Below are 27,266 nucleotides of genomic sequence, written 5' to 3' on the forward strand. Positions count from 1 at the left end.
CAAAATCACCACATGAGCTAAACTTATAACATCTGCTAACAATAAGTGTTGGCAAGGGTATGGAGGAACAGCATCACTGGTAGCAGTGTTCACTGGCACAACCATTAGAAAATATTTTAGCATTATCTACTAAGGTAGATAAATGTGTTGTGGCATAATTTATTACCCCCAAAAAGTAATGTTCAAGTCCTAACTTTGGGTATCAGTGAATATAAACTTATTTGGAAATAGGGTCTTTGCAGATGTAATTAAGTTAAAAAGACATCACACTGGATTTGAATGGGCCCTAATTCAGTGGCTGATATCCTTATGAAAGAGTAAATAAATGAAGTTTGTAGACACAGATGTAGAGACATAGGCACATAGAGAAAAAGAAGGTCATGTGAAGACAGAGGCCGAGATTGGAGTGATGCTGCCACAAGCCAAGGAGTGCCAGAAGCTGGATGAGTCAAGGAAGGATTCCTCTCTAGAGCCTTCAAAGGGATCATGACCTTGCTGACACCTTAACTACAGACTTGTAACCTCCAGAATGTGAAAAAAATAAAGTTCTGATTGCTTTAAGTTACATAGTTTACGGTACTTTAGTAAGGTAATTCTAAAAAATAATATAATATACACGTCCTGTGACCCAGCAATTTCTCCTCTTGGATATTGATATGGTTTGGCTGTGTCCCCACCCAAATCTCATCATGAATTGTAACTCCCACAATTCTCACATATCATGGGAGGAAACTGGCGGGAGATTACTGAATCATGGGGGCAGGCCTTTCCCATGCTGTTCTCATGATAGTGAATACATCTCACGAGATCTGATGGTTTTAAAAATGGGAGTTTCCCCACACAAGCTCTCTTCTCTTGTCTGCCTCCACATGAGATGTGCCTTTTACTTTCCACCATGATTGTGAGGCCTCCTCAGCCATGTGGAACTGTAAGGCCATTAAAACTCTCTCTTTTGTAAATTGTGCAGTCTCAGGTATGTCTTTATCAGCAGTGTGAAAACAGACTAATACAGATAAACTACATAGGAACCTGTGCATATGTATTCCTGGATACATTTTAAATAATATTCACAGCACATTGTTGATAATAGCACTAAATGGAAATAACCCAAATGCTCATCAACAGCAAGTGGATATGTTAATTACATTCATTCAACACTATGCATGGCATGCTTACTATATACTAAGCACTGTTGTAAGCCTCTGTAGAACTTATATTCCAGTAGGGGTAAACAGACCATAAAAATACATATATATTAATCAAATTATATACTATAGTAGAAGTTGATCAGAGCTATAGAAATAAAAATATAATACAAGGTAACAGGAATTACCAGTGCCAGCTTTATGTAAATTTCAACATTACATTAGGTGGCCAGCTGTTATGGGCAGAATTGTGTCCCCTTTTAGAGAGGATACAATAGAATTCACATTTGAAGCTGTAGTTAGCTCCTGGTGTGACTGTATTTAGACAGATCTTTTAAAAAAGGTAAGTTAAAATAATGCCATTAAGATGGGCCCTAGTCTGATCTGGCTGGTTTCCTTATAATAGGAGGAGATTAGACCAGAGACACCAAGGATGCTCACACAGAGGAAAGGCTGTGTGGGAACACAGCAAGCAGGCAGACAACTGCAAGCCAAGGAGAGAGGCCTCAGGAGAAACCAACCCCATTGGCACCTTGATCTTGATCTTGCAGCCTCCAGAACTGTGTGAACATAAATTTCTGTTGTCAAAGCCATCCTGTCTTCAGTATTTTATTATGGAAGCCCTACCAAACAAATATATCAGGTTAGGTCTCCCTAAGAAAAAAAGATTTGCATAGGTATTTGAAAGACAATCTGGGAGAAGAATGTTTGATGCAGAAAAACACCTACAGCAAAGGACTCTGAGTTAGGAGTCTACCTTACATACTTGAGGAACAGCAACGAAGCCAGGTGTCTGAAAGCAAAGCATGTGGAGAGTAGACTTGCAGGGGGACATTAGTAAGATAAAAGGCAACAGTCAGGGGGGTTACACATGTTATTATGAGGACTTTGGCTTTTGCTCTGAATGAAGCAGGGAACCGTTTCAGGAAGACATGGAGGAATGAGATGCCTCACAGCAATGTAAATTACTACAACAATTTTGATTTGATGTGGATTTTTAAAGGACCATTCTGATGCCTCTCCCTCTTCCCTCCTCATCTTGAACTATTCAGTCCATAAACCATTAGGTAACACAAAGCAAGGTAGGCATTGCTACCAGCAGGACAGGGGGATGGGCCAGGTGCAGTGGCTCATGCCTGTAATCTTAGCACTTTGGGAGGCTGAGGCAGGCAAATCACCTGAGGTCAGGAGTTTGAGACCAGCCTGACCAACATGGTGAAATCTCGTCTCTACTAAAAATATAAAAATTAGCCGGGTGTGGTGGCACACGCCTGTAGTCCCAGTTACTCAGGAGGCCAAGGCAGGGTAATCGCTTGAACCCAGGAGGTGGAGGTTGCAGTGAGCTGAGATTGCACCACTGGACTCCAGCCTGGGAAAAAGAGCAAGAATCCATCTCAAAAAAAAAAAAAAAAAGAATAGGGGGATGGACTCTTGGTGACCCAGAGAGCTATCATAGCCCAAGTAGGGTGAAGAGAGTATGCATGCTGACTGGAAGTCTGCCCAACCTGGGCTGCCAGAGGCGAAGTGGAACCAGAAAGGCTGCTTTGTGGAGGGTTGCCTTGGCATTGGATCCAAGCAGGTGGCAACTACCACATGGGTGGCCCAGTATGAGGAAGCAGAGGCTGAAGGTCTGTAGAGGGAATCTGCAGAGAGAATCTCTACAGAGGAGTGGTCTGGTGCAGGGAATTAGAGCCCAAGCTGGATGAGGAGAGCATCTGTGTGTGGGAGAGGGGTGGGAGGGAGAGCAGCCCAGAAAGTGGAATTAAGCCCAAGTTGGGTAAGGAGGGTATTTATGAAGGGAGCAGGTGGAAATGCAGATGGAAAAGTGGTTACAAACAGTGAAATATATTAAAGATAATGGGAGCCAAGTTTCTCATGGTTACAGAAAAGAGTAAAAAACATGAAAGGGAGAAAATGATAATAAAGCCCGTGGTGTTAGAAGTAATTAGTATGGGCTCTTGGTTTTTAATATATATGGTAATGGAAATAAACAAGGTACCTATGTGTGTGTTTATATACGTACATACATCCCCTGACTCTGTCCACTGAGGCAACTAGGAATAGTGACACCCCAGTAGTAATGAGCACTCCTAGCACCCAGATCATGGGTTCTACGTACTAAGTACTATATTTCACTATAAGAAATGGGGGGCTCCTTGGAGAAATGGCTGATTCCGGGGTTGGTGAAAGGAATGGGTAAAATGAATCTAGAGGCCAAGCATGGCAACTCATGCCTATAATCCCAGTACTTCGGGAGGCCTAGGCAAGTGGATCACTTGAGCCCAGGAGTTCAAGATCAGCCTGAGAAACACTGTGAGACCTCATCTGTATAAAAAATACAAAAATTGGCTAGGGGTGGTGGCATGCGCCTGTAGTCCCAGCTACTGGGGAGGCTGAGGTGGGAGAATGGCCTGAGCCTGGGAGGCAGAGGCTGCAGTGAGATGAGATCACGCCACTGCACGGTAGCCTGGACGATAAAGCCAGACCCTGTCTCAGAAAAGAAAGAAAAAAAAAAGAAGAACTTCAACAAACAGTTAAAAAGAAAAAAAAGAAATGAACATTTTCTTGTACTAGAGATCAGAGAAGCACTAAAAGAATGACATCTTAAAGGGACATAGAAGCTAGCTTGAAGGGGTTCCCAATGGCCAAATATGGGACAATTTGAGTATTATAATAATTGTAAGAATCAATAACCCATTGAATAAAATAGGAAATCACAAGTCCATACAGATAAATTGATGAAAGTTTGATTATTGGGATATTAAGATAGTTTTAAAATTATTAATTAAAATAATTAACCCTGCAAAATCCTTGCTAATTGCAAGTGGGAAAGGAATGCACACTACCAGCAATGGAAGAAAATGAGATCACGTGTCAACTGAGAGAACACACCATTTCTGTGACATTCCTGACCAAGGTTTCCACCCCGCACCCCTCTGCCCGCCACCAAGACAGAGTCTCACTCTGTTACCCAGGCTGGAGTGCAGTGGCATGATCTTGCATCACTGCAACCTCCACCTCCCGGGGTTCAAGCAATTCTCCTGCCTCAGCCTCCTGAGTAGCTGGGATTATAGGCATGTGCCACCACGCCCAGCTAATTTTTGTATTTTTAGTAGACACGGGGTTTCACCATGTTGGCCAGGCTGGTCTTGAACTCCTGACGTCGTGATCTGCCTGCCTCAGCCTCCCAAAGTGCTGGGATTACAGGCATGAGACACTATGCCCAGCCCCTGACCAAGATTTATAATTTGAGTCTAATCATGGAGAAACATCAGAACCCCAAGTTAAGCGGCATTCTAGAAAATAACCTGCCTATAATCTTCAAAAGTGTCAAAGCTAGATGAATCAAATATACTGTTTCAGACTGAAAGAATCTAAAAAGATGTGACAAATAAATACAATCTGATTGTGTACTGAATCATTTTGCTATAAATATTATTACCAGAACAATGGGAAAACTTTTTTTTTTTTGAGACTGGGTCTTGCACTGTTGCCAAGGCTGGAGTACAGTAGCTCAATCACAGCTAACTGCAGCCTCGACCTCCAGGGCTCAAGCAATCCTCCTGCCTCAGCCCCCCAAGCAGCTGGGACTACAGGAGCACCACCATGCCTGGTTAATTTTTGTGGGGGTTTTTTGTTGTTTTTTAGAGATGGAGTTTTGCTATGTTGCCTAGGCTGGTTTCGAACTCCTGAGCTCAAACAATCCACCCACCTCAGCCTCCCAAAATGCTGAGATTACAGGCATGAGCCACCGCACCTGGTCAGGAAAACATGAATGAGATCTGAGGACTAGTGACTGTATTATGGTTACTTAGGAGAGTGTCCTTGTTGGTAGGAAATACTTGCTAACATATTAGGGAGAGTTGAGGCATAAGGACAGCAATGTATTCTCAAATGATTCAGGAAAATACATGTTCATTGTACGTGCCTAAACTTTTCTATATGTTCGTCATGGTTTCAAAATAAGAAAATATTAACAATAGGAATTAAGAACAGATACTCAAATACTTGTACACAAATGTACACAGTAGCACTATTCACAATAGTCAAAAGCTGGAAACAAGCCATATGCCCATCAGTGGATGAATGGGTAAATAAAATGTGGTGTGGACATACACTGAGGTATCATCCAGCCATAAAAAATAATGAAGTATTGATACATGCTACAACATCGATGAACCTCCAAAACTTAAGTGAAGACCAGGCGCAGTGGCTCATGCCTATAATGCCAGCACTTTGGGAGGTTGAGATGGGCAGATTAATTGAGCCCAGGAGTTCGAGACCAACCTGGGCAACATGGCAAAAACCCATCTCTCCAAAAAAAAAAAAAAATTAGCCAGCCATGTCGGTGAACACTTACCGTCCCAGCTACTCTGAAGGCTGAGGCAGGAGGATCACTTGATTCCAGGAGGCAGAGGTTGCAGTGAGCCAAGATCGCACCACTGCGCTCCAGCCTGGGTGCTAGAGTGAGACTCTTGTCTCAAAAAAAAATAAATAAAACTTTAAAAAAAGAAAAAGGAAACATGATCAGTGAAATAAATCACAAAGGTCACATATTGCCTAATTCTATTTAAATATTTGGGGTCCTTATGGGTACTTTTATGAAATTACCATGTTATTATTTTGAAATATTCCCCTTTATTTCTTACAATGTTCTTCATCTTGAAGTATATTGTCAGATATTAATATAGCCATATCAGACAATAACTTTATTAGAGCTAGTGCTTACATAGCTTTGACTTTCAATTCTTTCACTTTCAACCTATCAGTATCTTCATATTTAAAATGTGTTTCTTGGCCAGGTGCAGTGGCATATGCCGGTAATCACAGCACTTTGGGAGGTTGAGGCAGGAAGATCACTTAAGGCCAGGAGCTTGACACCAGCCTGGGCAACATATCAAGACTGCATCTCCACAGAAAAGCTAAAAATTAGCTGGGCACGGTGGTGTGTGCCTGTGATCCCAGCACTTCAGGAGGCTGAGGTGGAAGAATCATATGAGCCCAGGAATTGAAGGCTTTAGCAAGCAATGATCATGCCACTGTTCGCCAGCCTGGGTGACAGAACAAGACATCATGTCTCAAAAAAATAAATAAATAAATAAAGTATGTCTCTTCTAAACAGCATATAGTTAGGTGATGTTTTGTTATTCGGACTGACACAATCTGATAATGGAGTATTAATTCTTTTTTGCACTTAATATAATTAATTATTGATATAGTTTAAGTTTACCATCTTGCTTTTTTTTTTTTTTTTTTTTTTGAGACTGAGTCTCGCTCTGTCGCCCAGGCTGGAGTGCAGTGGCTCAATCTCGGCTCACTGCAAGCTCCGCCTCCCAGGTTCACGCCATTCTCCTGCCTCAGCCTCCTGAGTAGCTGGGACTACAGGTCCCCACCACCATGCCTGGCTAATTTTTGTATTTTCTTAGTAGAGATGGGGTTTCACCATGTTAGTCAGGATGGTCTTGATCTCCTGACCTCATGATCCGCCTGCCTTGGCCTCCCAAAGTGCTGGGATTACAGGCATGAACCACTGTGCCTGGCCTACCATCTTGCTATTTGTTTACCAGTTATCCCTTCTGTTCTTTGTTCCTTTGCTCAACCTTTTCTGCCTTCTTTTGGATTAAAAACCTTTTTTTTTCACTTTACTTTTACTTTTTAGCTATATATTTATTTTGTTCAATGGTTACTCTTGACATTATTATATGTATCCTTATTTGTTTGCCTTGAATTATTTTATCACTTCATGTATAATATAAAAACTATAGCTTCACTCACCTGCCCTGTGTGCTGCTGGTATCATATATTTTACCTTTATATGTTATAAATTACATAATATGTTTTTATCATTGCATTTTTATCATTGTTTAAAATAGCCAGTAATCTTCCAAATGTGTTCAAGTTACCTTTATGCTACTTTCCATTCATTCCTGTACATCTGTTATTCAACAGATGGGAATATTTACCATTTAGCCTAAAATATTTTCTATATTATTTCTTGTAGTATTGGATCTGCTGACAAAGAATTCTCTCAGCTCATGTTTCTCTAAATCATTATCTTCATTTTGAATTTTATTTTGGCTGGATATAGAATTCTGGATGGGCAGGGATTGGGTGCTTTTTTTAACTTGTACTCTGAGGAAGCAATGCCATTGTGTTCTGACTTCCATTGTTTCTGATGAGAGGTTTATTTCATCCATTTGTTGTTCCCCAGCGTAAAATATATCTTTTCTCCTCTGACTGCTTTTAAGATTTTTCCTTTGGCTTTCAGCAATTTGATGATTTGCCAGGGTGTAGTTTTCCTTCTGTTTGTCCACATTGGGGTTAGATGAGCATCTTGAGTCTGTTAGTATGTTTCATCAATTTTGGAAAATATTCAGCCATTAATCTCTTTTTTTTTCTTTTTGAGACAGGGTCTCCCCTTGTTGCCCAGGCTCAGGGGCAACAAACTATTGCCTCTGAGCCATTGGTTTGGTTTGCCCAAACCACTGAACAAAATATAGAGCGCAGTGGCAGGATCATAGCTCACTGCAGCCTTGACCTCCCAGATTCAAGTGATTCCACCACCTCAGCCTCCTGAGTAGCTGGCGTGCACCACTATGCCTGGCTAATTTGTTGTAGACAGGGTTTTGTCGTGTTGCCCAGGCTGAGCCATTATCTCTTTGTATTTATGCTCTCTCTCTCTCTCTCTCCTCCCTCACCCACCACCCTGGCGATTTCAGTCACATGTATTAAACCGCTGGTTACTGTCCTTCATGTCCGGAATGCTATTTTCTTCCATTCTCTTTTCAGTCTGTTTCAGTTTAGATCATTTCTATTCTCTATCTTCAAGTTTACTGGTCCTTTCTTCTGCTGTGTCCAGTTTGCTGTTAAGTCCATTGAATAAATCCTTAACTTTAGATGTTGCATATTTTAGTCCTAAAGTGTCAATTTGGTTTTTTACTAGCATTTCATAGTTTTTAAAACTCTCCACATTTTCATTTGTTTATCTCATTTTTTCTCTTTTCTTGAAAATATTTATAATTGTTCAAGTCTTTAATCTGTTCATTCCAACATCTGGATCATCTGTGAGTCAACTTCTCTTAACTATATTTCCTCTTGGCTAATTTCTCATCATCGTTTGCATGTCTCATACATTGTTTTAATTGTATCTCAGACATTATTATTTAAAAACTGTAGAAACTTAAGTAACATTTTCCCCTGGAGAGGACATACCCTTTCTTCTGTCTGGCAATCAAGGTGAGGAACTGATTACTTTGATCCAATCAGGAACTGCGCTGGGTTGAGGCTGGGTTGCCACTTTATTTTGAGTTCACTCTTGGTTTCAAATATCTTAACGGCAAGATTTGCCGTGTTTATCAATCTCTGTTTTCCAGCTCTTTCCTCAGCTTCCCACAGCCACTCACACTCAGCAAAATTCTGAGGGAGGGGGAAAAACAGGAATGAGGAAGAACTAGCTGTGCATTTGAAGTTCCTCTATGTTCTAATCTGTCACCAGCCTACCCACAATGGTGTCGAGTTCTGCTGGTATCTCATTACCCCCAGAAAGTCCTCTGCCTGTGGCAGATTAAATAATTGGCCTGTCCGTGTCCTAATTTGTTAATTTGCTCTGGGATGAAATTGGCTACAGCTTTCTCTCACTTAGAAAAGGCTTGCCCGTCTCTGGAATACAGTTCTGTCAGAGGTCTTTGAACCAGAGCAACTCCATCTTGAGTAGGGGCTGGGTAAAATAAGGCTGAGACCCGCTGGAATGTATTCCCAGGAAGTTAAGACACTCTTAGTCAGAGGTTGAGACAGCAGGTAGGCACAAGATACAGGTCATAAAGACCTTGCTGATAAAAAGGTTGCAGTAAAGCAGCAGCCAAATCACACCACAACCAAGACGGCAACAAGAGCAACCTCTGGTTAGCCTCACTGCTACACTCCCAGCAGTGCCATGACTGTTTACAAATGCCATGGCAACATGAGGAAGTTACCCTATATGGTCTAAAAAGGGAAGGCATGAATAATCCACCCCTTGTTTGGCATGTAGTCAAGAAATTACCATAAAAATGGACAACCAGCAGCCTTCAGGGCTGCTCTGCCTATGGAGTAACCATTCTTTTATTCCCTTAGTTTCCTAATACACTTGCTTTCACTTTACGGATTCTCCCTGAATTCTTTACTGCTTGAGATCCAAGAACCTTCTCTTGTGGTCTGGATTGGGACCCCTTTTCAGTAACGTCTAAGGACCATGGAAGAGACAATACTAAGGAAACCTCCAACCCAAAGGCTAATTTTGGGTAAGTGGTGGCATCCAGTAACAGTTCCTTTACATTTCTTTGCACCCTCTGCTGGCTTTTAAAATACGTAGATTTTATATTTGCCCATTTTATTATGGCAGAAATGATTGTCTATCACAAACTTTTTCATCCTACCTAGAAGATATTTTTGACCAGTATCTTGCTTAACTCTCCTTTCTCTCCCAATTTTCTTCCCATAACACAGGAAACAGAGGTGTTTTTATACACCTCCTTCTTGCCAATTCCAGATGCCTAGCTAAGCATTAATCACAGATACTGGTATTTTCTATGTATTTTACAAGTACTCTGTGACCTGAATCCCTGGTTTAGCAATTAATGTGCCAAAATATAAAAAGATTAGTGCAAAAAGACTTTAGTAATTTCCTTTCCAACAAGTAGGTAGGTTTACAAGACAATTTTGACTATAAAGGCCTATTTTGAAAGTCAAAAACTGACCTTATTTCTATTCCTTTAACAAACTTTTTTTTTTTAGACAGCATTTCACTCTTTTTTTTTTTTTTTTTTTGAGACGGAGTCTCGCTCTGTCGCCCAGGCTAGAGTGCAGTGGCGCGATCTCGGCTCACTGCAAGCTCCGCCTCCCGGGTTCACGCCATTCTCCTGCCTCAGCCTCTCCGAGTAGCTGGGACTACAGGCGCCCGCCACCGCGCCCGGCTAATTTTTTGTATTTTTAGTAGAGACGGGGTTTCACCGTGGTCTCGATCTCCTGACCTCGTGATCCGCCCGCCTCGGCCTCCCAAAGTGCTGGGATTACAAGCGTGAGCCACCGCGCCCGGCCTAGCATTTCACTCTTGTTGCCCAGCTGGAGTGCAGTGGCACAATCTCGGCTCACCACAACCTCCGCCTCCCTGGTTCAAGCGATTCTCCTGCCTCAATCTCCTGAGTAGCTGGGATTACAGGCATGCGCCGCCATGCCTAGCAAATTTTTTTTTGCATTTTTATTATTTTATTTTTTATATTTTATTTTTTTGAAACAGAGTCTTGCTCTGTCACCCAGGCTGGAGTGCAATGGCACAATCTCGGCTCACTACAGCCTCTGCCTCCCAGGTTCAAGCAATTCTCCTGCCTCAGCCCCCTGAGTAGCTAGGATTACAGGTGCCCCCCACCACGCCTAAGTTTTGTATTTTTAGTACAGACGAGGTTTTGCCATGCTGGACAGGCTGGCCTCAAACTTCTGATCTCAAGTGATTCGCCTGCCTCAGCCTCCCAAAGTGCTAGGATTACAGGCATGAGCCACCACGCCCGGCCTTTCTTTTTTTTGTATTTTTAGTAGAGATGGGGTTTCTTCATGTTGGTCAGGCTGGTCTCGAACTCCCTACCTCAGGTGATCCGCCTACCTCGGCCTCCCAAAGTGCTGGGATTACAGGCGTGAGGCACCACGCCCAGCCAACAAATGGTAATTCTTCTCTATCTCCTGTCTCCCACCCCCAGAAGATACATGCCCCAAGCCAATTAGGGCCACACTTATGTATGTACTTGAGAAAGCAAAACAGATCAAATTACACATTTTAAAACATTAGCTCTGTACACTATAATCTTAGGTGGGGTGATAATGATGACAATGGGAATTTGAGAATGGGGGAGGGGTTGAGAGAAGAGAAAAGAAGAAACTGGTCAGGCAGTGAGGGCAGGTCTTTGGTTGAATTCTTTAAACAAAAGAACAGCTTGCAGGCACAGGTAAGAGAACTTTCACAGGAGGGCTTGCCTAAGATGTGCCTAGAGCTACCCAGATAAAGGCTACACAGATGAGTTGTCTAGACATGCCCACAGTGGAAAATTCCGTCCCCTAACACACGCACAGTAGGGGAACAAAGCAATATGGAGTAACTGAAGCTAAGGGCCCACATGCCCACCAGGAGGTGGAGCCACCAGAAACTCGCACCTTATGCAAATGAGATGCCCCACCCTCACTGGTTTCTTATAAAAAGACTTTGCATTTAACTGTAAAAATGGCAACCATCTTCCAGGTGCCCTCTCCATGGCAGAGAGCTTTCTTCTTTTGCATATTAAACTTTTGCTCCAACCTCACCCTTTGTGTCCTGGCTCCTTAATTCTCTCGGTCGTGAGACAAAGAACTCTGGGTGATACCTCACAAGGAGAGACTGCTACATTGTGGTACACTGGCCAGACCGTAACAGAGGCAAATACAAAGGGCCACTTTAGTGGCAGATTCTTCAGAAAACTGCTGTAAACTAACTTTAATTACTTACCCTTCTTAAAAAATGAACATTTGTTTGTGGTTGTACTGAGTTGATTAGTGTCCCTCCAAAATTAATGTCCACTAGGAAGGTCAGGAAATGACAGTACTTAAAAATAAATTCTTTGTAGGCGTAATGAAGCCAAAACAGGGTCATCCCGGATTAGGGTGAGCTCTGAATCCGATGACTAGTGTCCTTAGAAGGAGGGAGAGATTTGGCCCGTGGCTCACAACTGTAACTCCAGCACTTTGGGAAGCTGAGGCAAGAGGATCACTTGAGCCTAGGAGTTCAAGACCAGCCTGGGCAATGCAGTGAGACCCCATTTGTACAAAAAATTAAACTAGCTGGGTGTGGCAGTGCACACCTGTGGTCCCAGCTGCTTGGGAGACTGAGGTGGGAGGATCACTTGAGCCCAGGAGTTCAAGGCTACAGTGAGCTATGATCCCACCACTGCACACTCCAGCCTGGGCCACAGAGCAAGATGACAATGACAACGGAAGAAGAGGAGGAGGAGGAGGAAGAGGAAGACTTGAAGATACACAGAGATACAGAGGGAAGAGGGCCAGGTAAAGATGAAGGGAGATACTGGAGTGAGGCATCTGCAGCCAGGGGACACCAAGGACTGCCAGCCACCTCTAGAAGTCAGGAGACAGGTCTAGAACAAAGTCTCTCTAAGAGTTCCTGGAAGGAATCAACCCTGCCAACACCTTGGCTTAGGACTTCCAGCCTCCAGAACTGTTAGAGAATCCATTTCGGTTGTTTTAGGCCACTCAGTTTTCATTAATTTGTTATGGCTGCCCCAGGCAACTAATAGAGTAGTTAATTCTCTCCTTTAAAATGACCCAGGGGAAGAAAAGCAAGAAAAAGTTCTGATTGTTTTTTTTTTTTCTTATCTCTCTGATATTGATAATGACTTGTCATGGGGAGAAAGAATAGTTTGTGTTACTTGTCACATGTATCTGAAAAGGATAATCGAACCTCTAACTAGGAAAACAAAAATAGTCAATGACAATAGCAAAATGCATTGGCTACAAGACTCATGACAATAAGAAAAATGTTCCAAAATATGTGATAAAGGTGACGATTTCACAAGGAGATTAGCTGGTTGGTCAACGTGCAGAGCTTGAGAGAGCAACATGGAGTCAAGTGAACAGGTTGTAGAGTTAGAGATAACACAAATCTGGGTTATGCACAGTGGCTCACACCTCTAATCCAAGCACTTTGGGAGGCCAAGGCGAGTGGATCACTGGAGGTCAGGAGTTCGAGACAAGCCTGGCCAACATGGTGAAACCCCATCTCTACCAAAAATACAAAAATTATCCAGGTGTCGTGGCATGGGCCTGTAGTCCCAGCTACTCAAGAGGCTAACAGAAGAATCACTTGAGCCTGGGAGGCTGAGGTTGCAGTGAGCTGAGATCACACCACTGCACTCCAGCCTGGGCAACAGAGAAACAACCTGCCATACATACATACATACACACACACACACACACACAAAGAAGTTATGGGTTAGAAGTCATACAACTGGAGGCTACAAGATTCTGACCCTCCCTAAACTGCTCCTAAGATAAGTGCTTGAGATATTTGGCAGACCCTGTACTTGATGGATCAACTACACCACCCAGATGGATAAACTGGCTCATCTGATCTTGTGGCCCCCACCCAGGAACTGACTCAGTATAAGAGGACAGCTTCAATTTTCTATGATTTATCTCTGACCCAACCAATCAGCACTTCCAACTCAATGGCCTTCCCCAACCCACCAAGTTACCCTCAATAACTCTAATCCCTGAATCCTCAGGGAGACTGATCTGAGTAATAAGAAAACTCTGATCTCCTGCACAGCTGGCTCCGTGTGAATTGCTCTTTCTCTATTTCAGTTCCCCTGTCTTGATAAATTGGCTCTGTCTAGGCAGCAGGCAAGGTGAACCCATTGGGTGGTTACACTATTATCACATTGATACCATTTATTGACCACTATGTGCTAGACACTGCTAATTCCTTTCCATCATCTAATTTAAAACCCATTTGGTTGGTATTATGACTCCAATGTTCAAATGAGCAGAAGTGAAGCTTTGAAAATTTAAGTAATTTGATGCATGTCACACAGGCAAGTGGCCAAGGATTTGAATTCAGAGTCTGCAGGATCTCAAAATCCATGCTCTAAGTCTAAGCATCTATGCATTACTATCTCATTTCAAGGAAAAAAGGGCGCACTGGTTTAGATGCAAATTCAGAATTCTTCTAATTTTTTTGGAGGCTATTATAAATGATTTATATGATCCTTTCCTAAATATTTCCAGAAGTGGCATTTGATTTGATATTTGATTTTTAATTTCTGGTTCTTTTATAGATAGAGGAATATGTACTTATTATGGGGTATACCCAGAGTGCTTGGTGGGTTCATTCTTAAAGAGAATTAGAGAGGCAGAGTGAAGCTTCTCCAGAAACATTAAGTGAAGAATGACAAATTAATCAAGCATTTGTACCCACATCCTTTAATCAGAGAAAAGTTTTTACGAGAAACAGCCTTACTGCAAGGCAAGGAAAGTCATTAATTTAATAATTACAAAGCAGCAATTTGGGGCCAGGCACAGTGGCTCACGCCTGTAATTGTTGCACTTTGGAAGGCTGAGGAAGGAGGATTGCTTTATCCCAAGTTCAAGACCAGCCTGGGTAACATAGCAAGTCCCCTATCTCTATAAAAAAATTAAAGATAAAATAATAAAAATTAGCTGGGCGTGGTGAGTGCCTATAGTCCTAGCTTTCAGGGAGGCTGAGATGGGAGGATCCATTGAGCCCAGGAGTTTGAGACCAGCCAACAGAGAAACCTCATCTCAAAAACAAAACAAAAAAGGAAAAAAAACCCAGCAATTTTTGAAAACATTATTGTGGAAATCAGATACTCTTGCTAGCAGGTTTCGGTTTGTTTTGGTCTGAAAAAGGAAAATATGAAGACACAAGAAAGGCTTAGTTTGGATTCCTTTAAACATTCTTATCTTTTTAAAAGGAGAATTGTCCAATTTAAGTTGGAAAAATTACAAAGTACAATTATATATCCTTCTGCCGAGCGTGAGACCTCCTTCTGTCCGCTGCGGATTTCCCCTAGATGCTGTCATCCCTGATTGTGGATCACAAGTCCTAGCAGTTCACTTGGATTCACAGCCTCAACTCACCAGGTGTTGAAATCTGCCACCATCCAGCTCTGACAAAGGGACATTAACAGCTGAGTTCTATCGGTGTGCCGATGGTCCTATTGCCAACACCATTTCCTCATTTCTCGAGTGGTATCATCGCACATTTTATAGGAGCAATGGATGGAAATGTATCCCAAGGTACTAAGATAGTATCCTGGACCAAAACTTCTAGTAACTTTTTTTTTTTTTTTTGAGACAGGGTCTCACTCTGTCACCCAGGCTAAAGTGCAGTGGCATGATCATGGCTCACTGCAGCCTCGGTCTCCCAGGCTCCAGGAATCCTCCTGACTCAGCTTCCCTAGTAGCTGGGACTATAGGCACCCATCACCATGGCCCAACTAATTTTCATGATTTCTTGTAGAGACAGGGTCTTATTATGTTGCCCAGGCTGCTGTAGAACTCCTGGGCTTAAGTGATCCTCCCACCTCGGTCTCCCAAAGTGCTGGGATTACAGGCATGAGCCAACGCACCAGGCTGAACAGAACTTCTATTGTCAAATGTTATAATGCCCAATTATCTCTAGGGCTTTTTCCAGAGTTGCAATTACAGTGATACCTAGGCAATTAAGCAATTCTGTTGGCGTGAATTTCTACTATTCTTCTGTGTTTAAAGAGATGGTGAAATTGGTTGTCTGAGGTCATGTGCAAGGCCAGTACTTAACAATCACTCTACAAATAAACTCCTCAGTATTTGTGATAAAATTAATTAAGGGACACATTGAAGAAGACAAGTCTGTGCCTCATGGTTGCTTAGACTTTGAGACAGACTTCTAGTAGAACCCTTCTCCCTGGAAGCACAGAGTAAGAAATCTCCAGACAATTAATAGCTAATAGTGGCTGGGTGCGGTGGTTTACACCTGTAATCCCAGCACTTTGGGAGGCCAAGGCAAGAGGATCACTTGAGGTCAGGAGTTCAAGACCAGCCTTACCAACATGGTGAAACCCCATCTCTACAAAAAAAAAAAAAAAAAAAAAGTACAAAAATTAGTCGGGAATGATGGCAAGCACTTTATCCCAGCTCCTCAGGAGGCTGAGGCAGGAGAATCACTTGAATCTGGGAGGCGGAGTTTGCAGTGAGCTGACATCCTGCCACTGCACTCCAGCCTGGGCAACAGAGTAAGACTCTGTCTCAAAAGAAAGCAAGCTAATAGTGAATCGACAGTAATCTAAGTTTTCAAACATGATAATATTGAGGTCTCTTTTCTGTTGGTGCTTAAGCTGCTTGCTGCTTTGATCATCTGAAGCTGCTAATGAAAGCTTCATTTCACATTTTGAATTTGTACCTGCTCATTTGACATTTATTGCTGCTGATGTAAAAGATACTTCACCAGTAATACAGGCTTGCTCTGCTTTATGGTCATTTGTATGTCTAAGAATTCATCACACTCTAAGAGCAGAGAGTAGCAATTTAAAATAAGGCAACATAATATGGCTGGTGACGAACTAGTAATCTCTATTAAACACATTTTAATAAATATCCATGTATTAGTTAACTATAAAGGAAATGTTTAAGATTAATAAGAGCATATTTGAAAGGCCCTATCTTCCTATTACTATAGCACCACTCATATTTGTAGGGTTTCAGACAGGGTCTCGCTCTGTTGCCCAGGCTGGAGTGCAGTGGTGCCATCATAGCTCACTGCAGCCTCCAACCCCTGGGCTCAAACGATCCTCCCTCCTTAGCCTCCCCAGTAGCTAGGACTACAGGGGCACACCACCACACCCAGCTAATTATTTTTATTTTTTATTACAGACAAGGTCTCACTATGTTGCCGAGGTTGGTCATGAATTTTTGAGCTCAAGCTATCCTACAGCCGCAGCTCCCCAAAGTCCTGGGATTACAGGCATGAGCCACCACATCCAGCTCTTTGTGTAAGCTTTTATTTGAAACACAATTCCTTCTATATTGGCCATTAGGACACTTTAACCTGCATAAAAGAAAACACAGCTCAGAATGGCATAAACAATTAAGACACTTGTCACAAGGATTGAAGTCTAGAGGTAGACCTTCCACAGAGCTGCTTAACTTAGCAGTGATGATATCATCAAACATCCAACGCTTTCTTTTCTAGAGTGACCAACTTGTCCCAGTTTTCTGGGACTTTCCTGGTTTTAGCACTTCAAATGAGATGTCCTGAGAACCCTCTTAGTCTGACATAAACCTGGATGGTTGGTCACCCTATGAGTCCTTTCACCCTCAGGGTGCTAGCTTTGGTCCTGGGGCCTGTGCTCTCATTGCTAAAAATGACTACATCAGCTTGAGTTCTCTATATTCAAATTCATTTAGAGACAGAAAAGACTATTTCTCTTTCTGTACCTCTATTTTAAAGCATTAAACTGTCCTAGAAACTGTCCAACAGATTTCCCCAGACATCCCATTGGTCAGCACTATCTGACGTCCCCTTTCCTCAACCAGACACTGGCTAAGGAAAGGGAATTGTCAGGACAGGTGTACCCTAATCAAGATTCAGCTGCCTGGGGATGTGGACGTCATCTTCCCCAAGCAGTGATGGGGAAAACAAGAAAAAGAGGCCAAGGCAGGAGGATCGCTTGAGACCAGGAGTTCGAGACCAGCCTGGGCAATACAGTAAGACCTCTGTCTCTAGAAAAAATACAAAAATTAGCCAGCCGTAGTGGTGCATGCCTATAGTCTTAGCTACTGGGGGGCCGAGGTGGAAGGACTGCTTGAGTGCAGGAGTTCAAGGCTGCAGTGAGCTATGATGGTGCCACTACACTCCAGCCTGGGCAACAGAGCAATACATAAGGAAAGAAAAACATAAGGAAAGAAAAACAAAGAAAGGTACTGGTGGGTGATGATGGATTTGGACAGTGTCCATGCAGCAGATATTGTTGGTTGCCTATGAGTTCCATCTTTTTAGTTTTGTCTGCCTCTCCATCCCTGTTGATTCCTTAGGGTAAGGAGAACTCTTTCCCTTTCATGTTTTAGGATGCCTGGGATGGGTGTCAGGGGACGGGCGGGGAGGAAAGGGCCCTTGCATAATTTGCAAAGCCTTCTCTGTTTATTCTGAGGTTTTTTTTTTTCTCCTCTCTGCATCGTGATCATAAACCCCAATAACACAAGCTAGACTCCCATGCCTTCAGATAAATGGTGCTGGTATTTCTGGAGTCTCACTTCTCCTGAATATCAGACTCCAGCTTTGCAGACCTGAGTTTTTTTTATAAATGAAAACCTGATTGGATCTACCTTTACCTACCTATGAAATGTCACCAATTAACCTGGTATCAAAGCAGAGTGCAGTGGGTATGTAGCAGGTGTCTTCTGTATGATCTGGTGCTCATTAGGTAAGCTACCTTAATGTTTACATCATAGCAACCTACTCAGTTAAAGCTTCACTAGCACAATCACCAATTTATCCATAAAGTGCCCCTCACTGGAAGGAACGTTTCACCTTGCCTTCCAGAGCCAGCAAGACTCATTTAGAATTCATTTTCAATTTTCTCCCAGATTCTCTATCTCCAAAACATTGGATTTAAGCCTTAATGCTCCCAAGCTGCAGCATTTCAAAGACAGACTGAAGTAGCATCTAAGTTCCAGGTTAAAAAAAATAAAAAATCCAAAGGTGTCAAACATTAAAGTGAGCCATTTTTCTGCCTAAACTGGTAGATATCTTAGTGAGACTTAAAAATGACTGAAGCAACACCTTCAATATTTTCAATGAACTGCAATACAGTGACCCCGTTAGTTGCTTTTTCAGTATGTCCGTGTTGAAGATTTTTACCTGCAAACTCTCTCCCTCTACAGAGGACTTTACTGCCACATCTGCCATATCACATCAATAGTAGTGAATGTCCTTTGCAAATGCAAATATTTGTAAAATATTCTCAGACTAGGTGGGGACAGAGTTTGCTGATAGTTTAGAATAATTACAGGGGCTCTATGCGCAAATGTCAACACAGAAAAAAATTAGCAGAAAATGGGGCAAAGTGACAATACAAATGGCCAGATTCCCTATTATCACTTGCTGTACATCTCACAAGACAGCTGATTCCCCACTCTGTATGGGTTCCAGCATCCAGTGATTTATTGGGTAATTCAGCATTTGCTAGTATGTCTTGTGCTAATTAAATGCATCGCACTCTATTCAGAAATGTCACAATTGATTTGTCTTCTGCAAGCACTGACTTTATTTCAATCTTCTGAAAAAGATTTTATGAGCCCCAGATAACTTATCCTGGCACATTCATCTCTCAGGGTAGCTTCTGGGAGTGGGGGCAGTAAGAGAGAAAACCCCCAGCGAACATTTAATACAAATACCTTTGCGGACGTCTTATTTATCCATCATATGCCATGTATCTGAGTAACAGCGTAGGTATGGTAAAATTACAAACTGCTCCATTAGCCTATAAAAGCATTTAAACATGACAGAAGTTAATGTGAAATGATATTGGCAGAACTTATTGGATGCTGTTAGATCAATCCCAGAAAACACATACTTCGAAAGTGGGTTATTTATTACGAGGTGTTTACTTATTCACAAATTGATTTTGATGAAATTTAGCTATTAACTAACTTGCATACAAAAGGAAATCTCATAATGTCATTTCAGGGGCAGGGACGGGGAGAGAAAGTACAATTTAGTGGACATTTCAGGAGATGTAACACATCTCACAGTCAGATAGAAAAACAAAGGTCGAGGAAGACAAATCAACTAGCTGTTTTTTTTTTTAACTCCAGGTGGATTTCCCCCACCGCCCTTCACCTTCTGAACCTAGTTGCAGCCTCCAGGTTCGGTGTGTTCCTTAAGGATCAGCTACAGGAAAAATATCCAGCTTAGTCCAGGGGAAATTAAAATTCAGCCTCAGACAGCCACTGCTTATGAATTGATAATCGTGCCACAGAAAAAGAAAGACGACCACGTATGTCTCATTGGAAAAGAGTGATTACTGCAAATACGAGAAAAGGAAAAGATTACTCAAAGAAGAGCCGCTATGCAGCCTCCAGCAGGGAAATTTTAGGAGGCATTTTCCTGGAAATTAGTAACTCACTAGCATGGATTACTCCATGTGTCTATTTATGTTAATATTTGTGTTTGAGTGCAAAACTGCATCCCTGAATAGTAATAATATCAACTTTCAGAGTCCATTTGGTCTTCTATTAAAGACATACTTTTCCTGTGAAACTAACTAGAATGCTAACCCCTAGGGCAGAGCTCTTCAGAGTTCAAGTAGGTGTCCTATTGAAACGGCCATTGCCTTTTAGTTCCTGTGTCTTATACAGAAAGTCAATATGTGAGACTAATTCAGTTATTCAGAGGTCCTTAGAATCAGCCATCTCATCCAGCTTCTAAAATAGCACAATTAAATATTTTTCAAGTCACTCCATGAGATTTGGTTTGTGAATAACTAAAGTAAATAATCTACAAACGTCTATTGGAAAATTCTTTGGCAAAAATACAAAAGCGAAGTACAAGGTAACAGTTTACTAATTTCTCATGCCTCTCGACTTTTAAAGTATACTGTTCTTTTCATTTAACAGAAAAACCAAGATGCAGATGCCTTAAGTGACCATACTTCATACTTAAAAGTACACACAGAGGTGCAAAATAGCAGAACTGAAATGAAAAAAAAAAAACAAAATGAAAAAAACAGTCTTCCAACTCTCATTTCCACCTCTTTACACCATAGCACAGTACAAACTATTGTAGGTCACTATATAAACAAAATCAAAGCATTATCAAGAAAGATAATCCCACGCCTATAATCCCAACACTTCGGGAGGCCAAGGTGGGAGGATCACTTGAGGTCAGGAGTTCGAGACCAGCCTGGCCAACATGACAAAACACCGTCTCTACTAAAAATACAAAAATTAGCCAGGCACAGTAGCATGTGCTTGTAGTCCCAGCTACTCAGGAGGCTGAGGCAGGAGAATCGCTTGAGCCCAGGAGGCGGAGGTTGCAGTAAACCAAGTTCAAGCTACCACACTTCAGCCTGGGCAACAGAGTGAGATTCCACTCAAAAACAAAAAAAAAAAGAAAGATGGATTAACCCAATTCTAAATTATTTAGTTTAATATCATATCTTTTTTAACAATTTTTTTTTTTTTGTAGAGATGGGGTCTCATTATGCTGCCCAGGCTGGTCTCAAACTCCTAAGCTCAAATAATTCTCCCACCTCAGCCTCCCAAAGTCCTGGGATTACAGGCATGAGCCACCATGCCGAGCCTAATATACTATCTTCTTAAACACCGAGGTGTAGTGGATGTTGGGCTGTGCTGCCCAGATCTCCCCATCAGAATTGAAGGCCTCACTCCCCAACTGCTAGAAATGTTGATGACAGAATCCCCAGCACTGATCATTTTCCAGGAGCTGCCCTTGGTCAAAGGTTGCGTGCCTTCCAGACAGAAGCCCATTTCCAGCGACTGCCCCAAAGAGGAGTGGCAAGCCTTGACTCCTTGCCTCAGGGTGGGGTGACACTGAAGACATCTCAGTTAAGAAGTCCCTGTGGGAATCACTGAGGTCTCTTATTATGGCTGCGTTGCAGCTGGACTTCTCCATTGATCCCATTTGGCTTCCCTACCTTTCTTATATGTAAATTTCCTAATAAACCTTCTGGAAACTCATCTCCATCTGAGAACCTGTTTACCATTGAATGGGGCCTCTGAAAGTAAGCATCAGACTGAGCCCAAAAGTCAAAAGAATTTCACATTTTGAGTGCACTAGAAATAATGCAACTATATATTTTTGAAAGAATATTTTTACCAATTTTTATCTCCCTATTTTTGGTTACATATAATTCACACTTATTTTGTTAATCACTTGTTCTAAAATTAGGTGTAATAATTGAGTTGTAGGTTCACAGTAAATAAAACAACTCTTACAGATTGTAACAAATTAAAAATATAAATAGGTTTGAGAGTTTAGATATACATTTCTTTTGAGACGGGGTCTTGCTATGTTACCCAGGCTGGTCTCAAACTCCTGGGCTGAAGTGATCCTCCAGCCTCAGCCTCCCCAAGTCCTGGGATTACAGCCATGTGCCACCATACCTTGCAAAACATACGCTTTTATTACCCATAAAAAAAAAAAAAAAAACATGAAAAGCAATTGGGCTTAGTGGCTAATGCCTGTAATCCCAAAATTTTGGAAGGCTGAGGCGGGTGGATCATCTGAGGTCAGGAGTTTCAGACCAGCCTGACCAATATAGTGAAACCCTATCTCTGCTAAAAATACAAAAATTAGCCAAGCAAGGTGGCACACACCTATAGTCCCAGCTACTTGCGAGGCTGAGACAGGAGAACTGCTGGAACCCAGGAGGTGGAGGTTGCAGTGAGTCAAGATCCTGCCACTGCACTCCAGCCTGGGTGATAGAGTGAGACTCTACTAAAAAAAAAAAAAAAAAAATTAAAAAGTGATTTTAATCAAAGTTTATAAAAATCATAAAACGTAAACGTAAATTAAAAAAAAATACCTTTCTTTAAACTCAGCATTGTAGTAAGAGTTTACTCAGAGGTTTGGGGAAAATGTGCAAATAAGTAAGAAAGCAAATTAAATGATTATCCAAACAATGGTGGAGACATAAAGTACCAGTAGGTTCTTAAAAAATCAATTTTTAAATGAATCTACAGATTACAGTTCTACAAAAGATAATCAGGTAAATAAACCCCCAGAAGGATTTGTGGAAATTCAGTACTCATTTATGATAAGAAAAAAATGTTTACCAAGGTAAGAATAGACTAGACTTCCTTAATCTGACAATATTTCCCCAAAATCCATAGTTAATTGTGAAATATTCAAAGCTTTCACCAAGTTGAGAAAAAGACAAAGATGCTAATAGCAATTTTATTGAAAATCATATAGGTCTAGCTAGTGTAATAAGGCAAGAAAAATAAAGTATGCATTAGAATTAGAAAGCAAAAAAAAATTGTTCATTATTTGTAGTTAAACTGATTTTCACAGACAACATGCAAAAGAAAGAAAGATTATTAGAAATAGTAAATAAATTCAGCAAGGTCACTGGTTCCAAGATTAGTGTATAAAAATCAATTGTATTTCTAAAGATCAGCAACAAAAAATAGAGTCTAAATAATTATGCTATTTAAAATAACATCAACAAACCTAACAAGTTAGAGATAAATCTAAGAAAAGGTGTGTAAAATTTCAATACTGAAAATTGTAAGATGCTACTGGGAGAAATTAAATAGGATATAAGTCAATGGATAAATATATTTATGGTTTGTAAGAGCAATACTATGAAGGTTTCAGTTAATGAAGCTAAATATATACCTTCCTTATGATCTAGCCATTCCACTCCCAGATATTTATGGAAAAAAAATAAAAACATATCCACAGAAACACATTCATGAATGCTCATACCAGCTTTACTTATAATAGACAAAAACTAGAAATAACTCAAATATTCATTAATAGCAAAGTGAATAAACAAATTGTGGTATGTTTATACATTGGAATTCTAATGAGCAATAAAAAAAAGAACAACCCAATGATAGACACACAAGAAGGATACATCTCAAAAACATGATGAATAGAAAAACAGACTTAAGAATAAATAGGTTGGGTGCAGTGGCTCACACCTGTAATCCTAGCACTTTGGGAGGCTGAGATGGGTGGATCCCTTGGGCCCAGAAGTTCAAGACCAGCCTGGGCAACATAGAGAGATCCTGTTCCTACAAGATAATTTAAAAATTTAGCTGGATGTGGTGGCACACACCTGTGGTCCTAGCTACTTGGCAGGCTGAAGTAAGAGGATTTCTTAACCCAAGAGTTCAAGACTAGAGGAAGCAATGGTTGCACCACTGCACTCCAGCCTGGGCACAGACAGGTATTTATATATTTTTTATTTTTTAGGTTTTTATTTCAATAGCTTTCGGGGTATAAATGGTTTTGGTTACATGGATCAGCTGTGTAGTGTAAAGTTTGAGGCGTTTTTTTAATTTTTATTTTTATTTTTTTATTTTTATTTTTTTCTGGAGATAGAGTCTCAGTCTGTTGCCCAGGCTGGAGTGCAGTAGAGTGGTACAATCTTGGCTCAATGCAACCTCCACCTCCCAGGTTCAAATGATTCTCCTGCCTCAGCCTCCCAAGAAGCTGGGATTACAGGCACATGCTCCCATGCCCGGCTAATTTTTGTATTTTTAGTAGAGACGGGGTTTTGCCATGTTGGCCAGGATGGTCTCCAACTCCTGGCCTCAGGTGATTCACCTGCCTTGGCCTCCCAAAGTTCTGGGATTACAGGCATGAGCCACTGCACCTGGCCTGAAGTCTGAGGTTTTAGTGCACCTGTCACCTACAGGTCTTTTCAGATGCTGTCTCAAAAAAATTAAAAGAATAAACACTATACATTTCCATTTATATAAAATCCTAGAACAGGCAAAACTAATCTGTAGTGACAAAGCAGATCAGCTTATGCCTGGGGCTGGTATAGAGAGGAGCTAGGCAGGGAAGAGAACTTTTTGGTGTGATGGAAATGTTCTTTAACTTGATTGTCAAGATGATTACACAGCGATATACAATTTTCAAAACTCAGACTGTACACTTAAAATGGGTGCAATAAATTGTATTTCAAAAGTAAAAATTTTTAAAAATTACCATTTATAGGCATGCACAGAATGAGAACTCATTCTACATAAACTCAGTGTACTCAGAAGGTATATAGCAATGTGCTATCTCCAGGAACAAAGAGATCTTGCAAATTTTAGATGGATATTTAAAATTCTGTACCAGGATTCCAGCAGAAAGTAGAAAGAGATGACATACGCAAATTAGGTCATTTGAGGAGAATTTAATAAAGGGGTTATTTTAAAGACACAAGCAGAGTGTAAGAAAACCATAAGAGAAAGTGCGGTAATAGAGGGCTAACAGCCCTAAGACCACAGGCACAAGGAAGGAAGTGGCCATCAGGATAAAGAATAGTCCTGTAGGCTGGGTGCAGTGGCTAACGTCTGCAATCCCAGCACTTTGGGAGTCCAAGGTGGGAGGATCACTTGAGTCGAGGAGTTGAAGACCAGTCTAGGCAACATAGTGAGACTTCATCTCTATGGAAAAAAAAGGTTTGAAAAACTAGCCAGGCGTGGTGGTGCATGCCTGTGGTCCCAGCTACTTGGGAGGCTGAGGCAGGAGGATAGCTTAGGTGCAGGAGATGGAGGCTGCAAGAAGCCATGATGGTGCCACTGAACTCCAGCCTCCAGAGTAAAGCAAGACTCTGTCTCAATTAAAAAAGGAGTCCTGTAGAAAGTACTATCTTGATAGGATCTTTAGGAGGGAGGTAGCCAGCTAGAAATGACCTGCAGGGAGAGGTGCAGGAAAGAGAGAGAAATATCCAGACTCACTCTCCCCACTCCCTCCTGTCTCCTGCTCTGCCTCCCACTTTGCTGAACACACCTGGAAGCCAGAAAGCAAGGTGCTCAGTCATGTCCATACAGACCAGCCTCTTGGGTACCAAGTAAAGACAGAAGCATGAATGTGGAGAGGCAAGTAGAACATAAAGAGTGTAACTTCCAACTCCTTCCATCCTCTCACTGCCCCCCAGTTTTTATTTGGTAGGTAAAGAGTGGGCTTAGGAATTTGAATCTTTCTTTTCTTTTTTTTTTTTTTTTTTTTTTGATAGAGACAAGGTTTCCCTATGTTGCCCAGGTTGGTCTCAAACTCCTGGCCTCAAGCCATCCTCCTTTCTCAGGGTCCCAAAGTGCTGGGATTACACATGTGAACCACAGCACACCTCCAGGAATTTAAATCTTTAAATGCTATATAGGTCAAGTCCAAAAGAGCTTAAGGAAAAAAAAAAAGAGTAAAACAAAAGTGATATGGATGATCCTGACGACAAGTGCATGTCCTTGGATCACTTCACAAAACTTCTGCTCCGAGTTGATCATCAGCACTTAAAATTTGTAATATGTCTACCTGGACACCAAGTCTCATGAGTGTCTAATCTTCATTATACTTACTGTAGATTCCATTCGCCTAAGAATAGAAAAAGGCATTGAGTATTTATAAATCATGCTTTCTGGGGGTCTGATGGAATCAACACCGCAGGCAAAGGCACTTCATTGACTGTTGGACACTTAGAAAATTAAAGTATTGTATCTGGAACACATGGAAAGATAAAAGTAGGCTCTTTCCTCTCTAGGAGTTAAGGAGCTTACAGCTCAGGTCTTTATCCTTGAAGCCTGCAGTAAGGAAGCCCCGAAGGTCACAAGAAACATGAGAAATCATCAATGTCAAGCTACTCAAGTGTTCAACAGATAAGATGACAGAATCATCGGATAGTCACAGGCAGGGACATTTTCCCATAAATATAGCAGCTGTTAGGAAAAGAGACCAGTTTTGCTCAAAGCCACCCTTTATCTTTTGGAGGCGGGTCTCGAAATAACTAGAAGAGTGACAGACGTTTGTGTTCAGGTTCTAGGGAGAAAAGTTCAAGGCTTTTCCCCAGATGTAAGTCATATGGCCCCCACGTAAAACTCTCCAGATTAATGTCACTCACAGTAAAGTGAGAAAAATTCAGTAAACTTTAACATCAGCACAGACACAATCCCATTTTTACAAATGTGTGTTTTCGTAGTACAAAAAGCTGTGTGTTTTTGAAGTACTTACAAGGAAAAAATAGAACTGAGATGGTAAGTTCTGTAAAGAACGAACTTTGAATGTATTTTAATCCCAAATTCATGTAATAACAGTATGATGCATACCTCATATGGTAAGACCATTACTAACTCATCTAGAGTGCTTCCATTTTCATGTAAATACTCAAGTAGGTATATAACATTTTTGTAGAGAAAGAGTACATAAATATGTGCATCGCTAAAATGACACAAAATCTAAGCACAGTTTTGGTAAAAATGACACTTCTAAAATGTCTCTAATTTTTCCCACAGTAAGACATCAACCCCACTTTTTTTTTTAAAGAAGAGTGGTTACTATAAATTCCACTCTCTAATTCCTTTTTGTTTTCTTGATCAGTATTTGATGCAATTCTACTATCAGAGTGTCTGTTTTTATAGACAAGGACTATGAGAGACACAGCAGCTTCTTGAGTCAAGGAACTTTGAATATGGAACCACAATTAACCAAACAGAAATACGTGGGTCAATTTCTATGAGGTCAGTACAAAGTAATTTCTGCCATGTTTCTATAAAATCTTCTCTAGAATTCAGTAGGGAAATGAGAGTAACTGTCTCCCTTTAGATGCTCCGCTCTGCCTCATTCTAGACCTGCTGCTAACATTTGGGGAAAAGAAGGTTAAGTTGACAAATGTAGACAGACATAATATTTGTTTAAATATTTTCACATTAAAAATCCAGCCAAAGACCTACAAAATTGTTTATTGTTCCCCCGCCTTCATAAATATATCTTAATAAAAAACAGTATATTAAGCTATTAATTTTACGTAACTAAAAGTCAGTAAAACAGAAGGTGGCTGAATTTAATTATTTTTGTAAATGTCCAAATATTTT

Source organism: Symphalangus syndactylus, chromosome 10 (assembly GCF_028878055.3).
Source record: "Symphalangus syndactylus isolate Jambi chromosome 10, NHGRI_mSymSyn1-v2.1_pri, whole genome shotgun sequence".
Lineage (NCBI taxonomy): Eukaryota > Metazoa > Chordata > Mammalia > Primates > Hylobatidae > Symphalangus > Symphalangus syndactylus.